We start from the raw sequence: 12,023 nt of genomic DNA on the forward strand, positions 1-12,023 counted from the left end.
CTTGACAATACTTGGTCCTACCATGAGGGCAGCGGGCTGGACTCAACGACGTCTCAAGGTCCCTTCCAGTCCTAGCATTCTATGATTCTATGATCTGTTTCCCTCTAGCCATTCTTTGCAATGTAAGTCAACATTATTTGCCAAAGAAACATAAAACCTGGAAACTTCTGCCATCCTTTCGAGTCACCTGCTAACTCCCTCACCCAGCTCATTTTCCCCAACAAGGAAACGCTTTTTAACTACACCAACACTAAAACCACAAAAGGCAGGAATTACCACTCTCCTTACCTCATTGTCTGACAGATGTACACATCACAAGAGAAACAATAATGAAGAAAACTGATATGCTCCTGACATTCCAAACAAAGGGAAAAAAACAGAAAACAATAAAACAAAAGTGTGGAAAAACTCACTAAGGCCGTGTCTACATGAGCCAAAAACTTCGAAATGGCCATGCAAATGCCCATTTTGAAGTTTACTAATGAAGTACTGAAATACATATTCAGCGCCTCCATAGCATGCAGGCAGCCACGGCACTTTGAAATTGACATGGCTCACTGCCACGCGGCTCGTCCAGACAGGGCTCCTTTTCGAAAGGACCCTGCCTACTTCGAAGTCCCCTTATTCCCATCTGCTCATAGGAATAAGGGGACTTCAAAGTAGACGGGGTCCTTTCGAAAAGGAGCCCCGTCTGGACGAGATGCGCGGTGGCGAGCCGCATCAATTTTGAAGTGCGGCAGCCGCCCGCATGCTAATGAGGCGCTGTATATGTATTTCAGCGCTTCATTAGTAAACTTCAAAATGGCCATTTGCATGGCAATTTCTAAGTTTTTGGCTAGTGTAGACGTAGCCTAATTCTTCATTTAGAACATCAAAAGCCAAATAAGACATCACCACTGAAGGGCAAAGATCCTGAAACTGTATTATGCTGGATTCTGGCCACAGTCTCTGTTCAAAGATTTTTAACATAAATTTATACAAAGCAGGCCCCAACCCTTTCATTGGAAGTGAACAAGGTATGGCAAATTCACGAACAAAGGCTCTTTAAGTTACTCCACATCAAACAAGTGCTAATTCAACATAAACCTTGGGTGTGAAAGCAGTAATTGGGTCTTATCTTGAATTATAGCATCGTAATTCTTTGGAGAAGTGCCCAAAAGTCTGCTTTTCACTGAAGAAAGATAACAAATCTTCCCAGCCCAGTTCAAGGAAAGGTCTAACATGTCAGCATGAATGATGGTGTCTACTCTTTACAGATGTCAGCCTGAGCCCAGAAAGAGGGGTAGCATTTATAACTGTACTAATATATATATTGCTTTTTTGTTTCTTTATGTCTCAAGACCATACAAAAATGTATCTATGGAAAATACCTCTCAGAAGATTCCACCCGACATTCCTAAAAACTAGAAACTGGAATTTAACCTATCTTCTATGAGAGAAAACTTAAGGGATAATACCTTTGTAGTCACATGTAAACTTGAACCATGAGCGGAGCACTTATGTAATCTGACTAGTTTATTTGTGCTCATCATGTCTTGCTGCTAGTATCTGTCCAGGAGTTTTGTGGAACACCCAGCCCCTTTGCTGCCCTCTACCCACTGGTATCCTATATAATTCAATATTATCAGCTGTTTATCAGTCTCACTGAGCCTAACGAGCTGTGCATAATAAAGGCCTTGTGCTTGAACCTACATGGTGTCAAATTTTTGTTCCTTCAAAACAGACTCACAATATAGAAACTAAAACAAAAAGTTATTCATAATCCCAATCACACATGAAAATGCTCGAGAAACATAACCATTTTGGAGGAGGAGAGAGAAAGGAACAAACAGGAAATGGGAAATAAAATGCATTTGCTGACCTCAGCGCCTCATTTCCTGACATAAATCAGAGTACTCTGAAGAAACAGGTTTTTATTTTGCTCTTCTGAGTTAACTATGAAGCTCCTGAATATACAAATTGAAATTGAAATACACAAGATAATATTGGGGAATCATTTCTTTACACTTAAAAAGGAGGTATCTGCAAGTGGGGAGAATATACTGGGTTCAGATTAAATAAAACAGCAGTCCTGTATCACTTTAAAGACTAATAAATCATTTTCTTAGTCTTTAAAGTGGGACATGACTTATTTTGTTTTTTTAGAATACAGACCAGCACAGCTACCTCTCTGGGTTTAGACTGAACGCCTATGTCCCAGAGTGGCTGTAAACTCTGCAGAAGGAAGTAGTAGTATAATGTTTCATTAGAGAGCCACTGTTGGAGCACTAAACAGACATGACAGTAAAAAGCAGGATTAATATAGATCACCCCTTTTAGCAGTATCATGTTCAGAGAGGAGACTAAAGCATAACAATTACATGATTTTACTTAGCAAGTCTCCTTATTTTTGCATTCTTGGGAAAGAACAACATTAGGTAAGCATACGTTAATGTAGAACAGTTATAAACTCATCTACTCCAGTAAACTCATATCCGGCAGTGCCAAGACTGGAAGGCTGCTGGATATTCAAATATTCTGGATCACAGAGAGGTATACCTAGCAATGCATAACACTGAAAAAAAAAATGCATAACACTAAAAAAAAGATACTAAGAAATGAACAAAAATGTATGCAGACTACTTTGTTTACAACAGCCGTATTGTACACTGTAAATTTATACTGTATTTGCTGTATTTATTTATATTTAAAATTTACTTATGGTTAAAATGCCAATTATTTGAGAGTTTCGGATGATAGAATATGAGCTTGCTGTAATCTTCCCATCACAATTTCATATCAGCTGTTCATAATGAGAAAGGTCAAATATATTATCTAATCCACGGGTTAGCAACCTTTCCAAAGTGGCCAAAATTTGACCTTTTGACCACTATGTACAGTCTGAGTGTGGGTGATATTTTTAAAGTAACTAAGGCTATGTCTACACGGCCAAGTTATCTTGAAATAACAGAAGTTATTTTGAAATAATTTTGGCATTGTCTAAATGACACACACGCTTTTTCAAAATATATTTGAAATAACGGGTGTGTTATTTTGATTGTGGTAAACCTCATTTGCAGTAACACCTATTTTGAAATAGGCCATAATGGGCTCTAACGGCACTATTCAAAATAGTGCTATAGACCCAGAAATGCTATTTTGAAATAGCCAAATGCTATTTCAACATGCATTTTGTGTTCAGTTGTGTTATTTCAAAATAACATACTTCAAAATATCTTATTTTGAAATAGGGCTGTTGTGTAGACATAGCCTAATAGTCCTACTTACAACAGCTTCATTAATAAATACATTAAGATGCAGAGGCTTTACCATTTAGGTGGTGGTTGGTAGCATTAGCTGGTCTTTTGTTAATCCACAGGCAGCATGGCAGCTGCACGGGGGAGGAAGGGCAGGGCTGAGCTCCCGCCTTGCATGCCACTGAAAATCAGCTCGTGTGCCACTCTTGGCCCCCATGCCAGGAGTTGCTGGCCCCTGAAATCTATAGCAGCTGAGCAGTTCTTTTGCTTCAGCTCATAGATGTTAACTTGAGTACTCACCAGAACTCTCCTTTTGGGGGCGGGGGGAATAAGACATTGAATAGCATTAAGTACTTCTGTCATATAGTATAGCAATGCCTTATTTTCAGTCAAAAATGTTAAACTGTAACCAAAACTCGAGCATTTGAAAGATATATTGAAATACTTCTATTTTGTAGGAGGGTAGTAACAGCTTAAAGTGGATAAGTTAACTAAACGTATTTTTTATTTTTTGCCTTGGGCCTCTTTTCTTCTTGGCTTCATGCACAAAAATACCAGGGTCTGGCTGCATGATATAGACCAAAGGGTCAAATCCAGCCCATTGCTTAATTTCATCTAGCCTGTGGCAAGTCTCAGCACTCTGTCCCCATGGGCTGAAGCCACAAATACTAACTAGCTACAAAGCAGGTGGGAAGCCCCAAGCCCTTCCCCACCTCATCTAGCAGTGCTGGAACCGTGAACACTAGCTCACTCCACTGTGAAGGATGGAGGGAAGGCTTGAGCCTCTGTGCCCCTGCAATCCAGGCAGGTGACCTCGACATTTTATATTTCTCTCTCTCAAAACAAAACAAAACAAGAACTAACAAACAAAAAAGCCCTAAATTAAGTTGCTGTTTACTTGTGTATGGCCTTGGATGGAACAATAAAAGTATTTTTTTCTTTTTTTTAAAGTAACCATAACATACCAAAGTCAGCCCTACTTTGCACTGGTATTGTGCTCCTACTTTACAGAGGTGATACCAGTATAACTACCTTAATGATTTTCCAGATCTGAAGAAGTGGGTCTGTCCCACAAAAGCTCATAGCCTAATAAGTTATTTTGTTAGTCTTTGAAGTGTTACATGACTGCTGGTTTGTTTTGTGAAGACACAGACTAACATGGCTACCTCTCTGTGACTACCTTACTGTACTTAAACTGGTGTGAATTTTCCTAACAAAGATGGGTGTATGTCTTGAAAAGCTTTCGAAAAAATTGAGGTCATGCTGTACACAATGAGTCACAGTATGGCTTGCGCCTCCCTTGTCTGGCATGTCTGGGACCCAACAGGTCCTGAATGACAGAATTTGCCAGACCAGGGAAGGTCCAGGGCTTCTGCCCCAGGCAGCCCCAGCCTTTTTCTCCCTGAGGACTCCAGGCTTCCTGGGGCTACCACAGGGCTCCAGCAGGCAAGGGCTACAGCCCCGTACTGTGATAGGGTGGGAGCTGGAGCCCCTGCCAGAGCCTCCACGCTGTGAGGAGCTGCAGTGGCAGCCCCAGTCCCAGCTCCACTCTCCTGCAGTGGCTCCAGCCACAGACCCATGTTCCTACAGGGGCTCTGGCAGGTAGTCTGGCCCCCGCCCTGAGCTGTGGTGGGGTCTCCAGCCCCAGCCCCATGCTGTGGGGAGCTCTGGCAGAGACTCCAGACCCAGCCCTGTGCTGTGGGGGACTCTGGTGGGGGCTCCAGCCCCAGCCCCACGCTGTGGCAGTGCTCTGGCTACAGCCCCGTGCTCCAGAAATGCCAGCACAAGCTCCATTTCTGACCTGGCCCAGGCTACTGGCCACGGCTCTGGCTCCAGTCCCTGCCACACATATGAGGGTCCAGTCCCAGCCCCAGAACGCTCCAGTCCTGTAACATCCGTGGTCCTGCTGGATGTTGCCAGACAAGAGAGTACTGGATCTAAGAGGTTCAACCTGTATAATAAACTTCATTTTAAAACCTAAGGTAAATACAAAACAAAAGCATTGACCTAGAGAGACAAATTTTAATTGCACTGTCAAATCAAAACATTAAATATGCTTTCAAAAAATAACTGTTTTCAGATGTAATTATAAACTTTTCTTATGTAGTGCTGGCTTTATTCTGAAACCTATCTCTATCATCAGTCATGTAAGGAGGCAGGCTCAGCATGAGCAAATTAACTGTCCAGCGCAGATGAGTAAACATTCAAGGTAGTCCTGATAGTGTCCCCATGCTATGTAAAGAAAGAAATCAGTACAGTTATTTCAAATTACTTGTGTGTCTTCAAGAAACATGTGGTATGGTTTCCTCTTACTGTGTGGAATTATACATTAGTAGGTCTCAATCCCCACAAAACACTAGAAGAGTACTGGGATATGAAAGAGTGAGAGAGCAGTAGAATTTCCTGGAACAGCTTATAGACTTTAAAGCCATAAGAGATCATCATCATCATAAAGGTAGCCTTAACTCCTGAACAGTGTGGGCCACAAAACTTCACCCGCCCACTGCTGCAGTAAACCCATAACTTCTGGCTGAGTTACTGAAATCCTACAATCTTGATCTCAATCATGTTACAAAGAATCCACCATCTATTTTAATTCAAGCCAGCAAGTGATCTATGCCCCATTCTGCAAAGGAAGACCAAAAAATCCCTATCAGGGTCTTAGCTGGGAGAAAATTCCTTCCTGACTTCAAACATGGAGATCAGTTAAACCCTGAACACATAAGTGAATCCCACCAGCCAGACGTCTAGGAAAGAATGCTCTGTAGTAACTAAGACCTCTTCCTGCCTAATGTCCTATCTAGCAGTTAATGAAATCTTCAGACATACTGCACTTGGGCTCATTGTCAACTTGGTCTCAAACAATAATGCAAGAATTCCTCTAGTCAAGTAAAAGTACATTATTTCTGATAATGCAAGCAACTAAACCAAGGAGAATTTTGTAATCTTTACATTTGCAGACAATGACAGCTAGTTGACAGTCTGCATGTCTATCAGCAAATTCTTTATTTTTATCTTTTTAATATGCCTTACATACAACAAAATGTCAAATGAATCTGTCTGATTGTGGTACCTGACACTAACACCATATTATGTCAATTTACATGAAGCGTTAATAACATCAACATAAAACTGTAAGATAAAATTTACCACAAAACTTTAACAGCAAATGAATAAAAACTTCAAGATTAATGACAGCTCTCTCTCTTTGATTTCTGTGTTATACTTTCTCCCCTTTAATATCCTTGTATCACTCTTCCCTGCATATAGGTTTTCAAGAGACTAATTCTTCTGTAACATATAATTTTTTTCTGGTTTTCCCTTTGGAAAGAGAAATTAATTTGCAGTTATTTACTGTTTCAAAAAATAGGTAACACATTTAACATAATGACTTTTCATGTATGGGTTCCTGCATGATGATAACTTATCCTATACAAAAACCAAGATAGCACACATTATTCTGACATCCTGTGTCAGCTCTAAAATGATACACATTCCATTAGGGCCTGACTTTGTACCTAAACTGATGTTCCATAGCAGAATTAGGTCCTTTATGCAGAATATTCTTTTAGGCAAATTTCACGAACTCAGTCTGTGATGGGGTTCAGGGGTCCCCCTACACTGCACCCCGTCCGCTGGCAGAAGAGACTCTCACTCAGCAGGTACAACAGCAGGTTTATTAGGCAACAGATGTCCAGTTTCTCACAGAAGCAACAGCATAGCAGCCAGAGACAGTTCTTCCAACCTGTCCTGGGGAGAAGACCCCGAGGGGTGCCCCTCTGGGGTGTAGCTTCCCCCTCCTCAGGCTGGCTGCCTTCCAGCTCTCCCTTTTCCTAGCCTCTCACTGCCGCCCCCGATTCAAAACCCCCAGCTCAGCTCCTCCCTGCTCTTTGTTCAGGCAGAGGTGTCACCTGCCAGTTGTAGCCCCAGGGTCATCCTTAGCCACTGGGAGCTGCTGCTTGCCTCAGACATCCAGCCTGACTCACACACGCACTCCCCCCACTCCATCACATCTCTCCCCCCTTCCAGACCGAACTGAGCGGGGTCACTCGGCCAGTGACCTGGGGAAGTTCGGGGCCCTCCCTGCGTGACAGGGCATCGGCTATGGTGTTGTTGTTCCCCTTGACATGGACCACCTCCATGTCGTAGTCCTGCAGGAGCAGACTCCACCGCAGGAGCTTGGCGTTGGCCCCTTTCATGTGATGCAGCCAGGTCAGGGGTGAGTGATCGGTGTACACGGTGAAACGCCGTCCAAACAGGTACGGCTGCAGCTTCCCCAGCGCCCACACCATGGCCAGACATTCCTTCTCTATGGCGGCGTAGTTCTGCTCCCGGGGCAGCAGCTTCTTACTCAGGTACACGATGGGGTGTTTCTCCCCTTTGTCAGTCACCTGCATTAGCACAGCGCCCAGCCCCACGTCTGAGGCATCGGTGAACACCAGGAAGGGCTTGTTGAAGTCTGGATTTGCCAGCACTGGGGCCCTGACCAGAGCCTCCTTCAGCGCGCAGAGGGCCTCTTGGCACTGCTCGGTCCAGACCACCTTGTCAGGCTTTCCCTTTTTACACAGCTCCGTGAGGGGGGCTGCGATGGAGCTAAAGTGGGGCACAAACCTCCGGTAGTACCCCGCCATCCCAATGAAGGCCTGGACCTGTTTCTTAGTCTGGGGTGTTGGCCAATCTCTGACAGCCTCCACTTTAGCTGGCTCTGGCTTTAAGCAGCCGCTGCCCACCTTGTGGCCCAGGTAGGTCACCTCAGCCATTCCCACCTTGCACTTCCCTGCCTTGATAGTCAGACCGGCCTTCTGGAGTCGGTCCAGCACCTGCTCGAGTTGGGACACATGGTCCTCCCACGTCTGGCTGAAGATGCAAATGTCGTCCATGTAAGCCAGGGCAAAGCTCTCCATCCCTTTCAGTAGCTGGTCCACCAGACGCTGGAAGGTAGCGGGTGCCCCCTTGAGGCCAAAGGGCAGGACCAGGAACTCGTAGAGCCCCACAGGAGTGATGAAAGCCGACTTCAGCCGGGCATCTTGGTCTAATGGCACTTGCCAGTACCCCTTGGTGAGGTCTATGGTGGTGAGGTAACGGGCTCCACCCAGCTTGTCTAAAAGGTCATCAGGCCTGGGCATGGGGTAGGCGTCCGATACAGTGATGGCGTTAAGCTTGCGATAGTCCACACAAAACCGAACAGACCCATCTTTTTTAGGGACTAACACCACGGGAGAGGCCCAGGGGCTGGTCGAGGGTTGGATCACCCCCAGAGCCAGCATGTCTTCAACCTCCCGCTCTATGTCATGAGCCGTCCTCCCTGTGGCTCTGAATGGCACACACTTGATAGGGGCGTGGGTGCCTGTCTCTATTCGGTGGACAGCCAGGTCAGTGCGTCCGGGTCTGTCCGAGAACAGCTGTTGATGCGAATGCAGCACCTCCTTGATCTCCGTCTGCTGGGCAGGGGTCAGCTGGTCTGAGAGGGGAATAGACTCCAGCAAGGAGCCGGCTCCAGTCCTTGTGAGTAAATCCACCAAGGGATCATCCCCCTGCCCCTCCCAGTGTCTGCACACGGCCAGCACCAAATTCTGTCTGTCCCAGTAAGGTTTCATCATGTTCACATGATAGACCCGGTGGTTGTGGGCCCGGTTCGACAGTTCCACCACATAATTCACGTCATTTAGCTGTTTGACGACCTTGAAGGGCCCATCCCAGGCCGCTTGCAGCTTGTTCCGCCGCACAGGTACAAGGACCATCACTTGATCCCCGGTGGCATAGGCTCGGGCCCTGGCGTTACGGTCATACCAGACCTTTTGCTTCCTTTGGGCCATGGAGAGGTTCTCCCTGGCCAGGCCCATGAGCTCGGTGAGTTTTTCCCGGAAGGTCAGTACATACTGTACCACTGACTCCCCTTCAGGAGAGGCTGTCCCCTCCCACTCTTCTCTGAGCAAGTCCAAGGGTCCCCGTACCCTCCTTCCGTACAGCAGCTCAAACGGGGAGAACCCCGTGGATTCCTGGGGCACCTCCCTGTATGCAAACAGCAAGTGGGGTAAGTACTTGTCCCAGTCATGGGGGTATTGATTCATGAAGGTTCTCAGCATCTGCTTCAGAGTCCCATTGAACCTCTCCACCAGCCCATTGGTCTGCGGGTGGTAGGCTGTGGCCCAAGTGTGCCGGACCCCACACTTGTCCCACAAGCTTTGCAGTAGGGCCGACATGAAGTTGGACCCCTGATCTGTGAGGACCTCCTTGGGGAACCCCACTCTGCTGAAAATGGACAGCAGTGCATCTGCCACGGTGTCAGCGTCGATAGAGGTCAAGGCCACTGCTTCTGGGTATTGTGTGGCAAAATCTACCACTACCAAAATATATTTCTTCCCCGAACGCATTGCCTTGCTGAAGGGGCCCACTATGTCTATAGCCACTTTCTGGAAAGGCTCCTCTATGATGGGCAGTGGCCTCAAGGCAGCTTTCCCCTTGTCCCGGCTCTTCCCCACCCTCTGGCAGGGATCACAGGACAGGCAATACAGACGGACAGCTGCAAAGATCCCTGGCCAGAAAAAGTTCTGTAACAACCTTCTCCTGGTGCGGTGGATCCCCTGGTGTCCTGCGAGCGGGACATCATGGGCGAGGTACAGCAACCTGCGCCGGTACTTTTGGGGAACCACCAGTTGCCTCTGGACCTTCCATGGCTCCGCTTTGCGTCTGGGAGCCCATTCCCGGTACAGGAATCCCTTTTCCCACAGGAATCTCTCCCTGCAGCCCTCCCCCAGCTGTGGAGCTGGGCTGAGACTGGCCAGTTCCCTCAGCTTCTGCAAGGAGGGGTCTCTCTGGTGCTCTGCCTGGAATTCTTCCGCTTGGGCAGGAGCGGATGCTACTTCCCCATCCCTGCCTGGCTCCAGCACTCCTGGCCTGTGAGATCTGGTTTTTGGGGGCCCCCTTTCTCTCAGGGTTGGCCCCTGTGGCTCCTGTGACTTTGGCTGGGCCTGTACCCCTGAATCTGGGGAGCGCACCCCTCGTTTTCTTTGGCTATGGGTCAGGACCAGGGCACGAGGGCGTTCACCTTGCCAGTTCTCCAGGTCAGCCCCCATCAGTACATCCGCCGGCAAATGGCTGTGCACGCCCACTTCCTTGGGGCATTCCTTCCTCCCCCATTTCAGGTGCACCCTCGCCATGGGCACCTTGAAAGGCGTGCCATCAATTCCTGTTATCGTCAGGTGGGAATCGGGTATCATGCAACCCGGTGCCACCACCCCGGGTCGGGCCAGCGTCACGTCAGCGCCTGTGTCCCAGAACCCCGTGACCTTTTTCCCGTCTACCTCGAGGTGTTTGAGACACTTGCTCCACAGAGGCAGTGCTGCCCCCACTCTGTAAACTGGCCTCTGAGCATTTGGTCCCCCTGAGGAGCTGGTCTGTGGGGCGGACTCGGCCCAATCCGAGTGCCCATTGTCAGCACCACCCGCCTTGGCCGCCAGCCCCTCTGGCTTCTGGGACCCCACCCAGTTGACTCCATGACCCCCCGGCCTGCTCAACCTGTCTGGGAGCCTGGGGCACTGGGCTGCTCTATGCCCCTTTCACCCACAGCGATAACAGCCTGGGTCTTGTTGTGTCCCTCGGGCCGGCTGCTCTGTCCGGGCTCTGTTTGGCTCTCTGGGGAGTGGGTGGCTGGCCCCTCTTTCCTGGGCTCGCCCAAGAGGTGGTCCCCTCTGTCGTACAGTTAGGGACCGGTCTCTCTGAGATTCTCGGTTTCTCCAGGACTCCTTCTCCCTCCGGGACTCCCTCTCTCTCCGAGACTCCCTCTCTTTGTGGGGCTCACTTTCAAACCTGGCCCAGCTGTTTGTGAAGTCATCTGCCAGTTTCCCTGCATCGTGTGAGTCCCCTGGCTTCCGGTCCACGAGCCACACCCTCAGGTCAGGTGCGCACATCTCGTAGAATCGCTCCACGACCGCCAGCTCGATCAGGTCCTCTACGGACTGGACTCCCATTCCGAACGCCCACTTCTGGTAGTATTGCTTCAGGCGGGCGGTTGTATCTACGTGGGTTTCCTCTGGCCTCTTCTGCGCCTCCTGGAACTTCTTCTTGTACATCTCTGGAGTCAGCCCGAACTTATGCAGCAGGGCCTGTTTGAACCGTTCATAGTCCCCAGGCTGCAGCCCCACCAGCTGGCTGAGCACCGCTGCGCCCTTCTGGCCCAGCAAGGGGGTGAGGTGCCGGAGCCACTCATCTGGGGGAACCTCATGCAACTCACAGGCTCTCTCAAAGGCGGTAAGGAACTCGTCCATGTCCCCTGGGTCCTGACACTGGGCCAGCAAGCGCGTCTCCAAGTGACTGGCCACCCCGAGCCGTCTGGCCCTCTCCCCGCTTACCGCAGCTGGGGCCTCTTGGCGTCTCGCCTCTGCCATGGCTCGCTCATGCTCCCGCTCTCGCTCTCTCTCCTTCCGTTCTCGTTCTTTCTCCTCCCGCTGTCTCTCTTGTAGCTGGCGCTCGTGTTCCCTCTGCCGTTCCTGGGCTTCCAGTTCCTTTAATTTCACCTCGAGCTCCAGCCGTCGCAGCTCTGCGGCGGGGGACTCTGCCCGCGATGGACCACCGCTAGCTGAGCGCGACCTGGCGGGCACCGCGTCTGTCTGACGGCGTCGAGCCCCTGCTCCTGTCGGAGAATCCGAAACGCTTCCCGAGGCTGACCAGCCACTTTCTGCCGGGACAGGCTCTGCCCCCCCGGATCGGTCATTCTCTTCCAGCTGGGCAATCAGCTGGGCCTTGGTCGCCTTCCCCACGGGCAGGCCCCTCTCTCTGCACAGCCCC

The 12,023-nt window shown here is 48.9% G+C and overlaps 1 protein-coding gene across 1 annotated transcript in view; it reads right to left on the reverse strand.

Moving 5' to 3' along the window:
• The window catches only part of IQUB (IQ motif and ubiquitin domain containing), a 70,665-nt gene that overhangs the window by 38,684 nt on the left and 19,958 nt on the right, over positions 1-12,023 (reverse strand). The gene's annotated exons all lie outside the window — the stretch shown is intronic.

The sequence above is a fragment of the Carettochelys insculpta genome, chromosome 1 (genome assembly GCF_033958435.1).
Source record: "Carettochelys insculpta isolate YL-2023 chromosome 1, ASM3395843v1, whole genome shotgun sequence".
Lineage (NCBI taxonomy): Eukaryota > Metazoa > Chordata > Testudines > Carettochelyidae > Carettochelys > Carettochelys insculpta.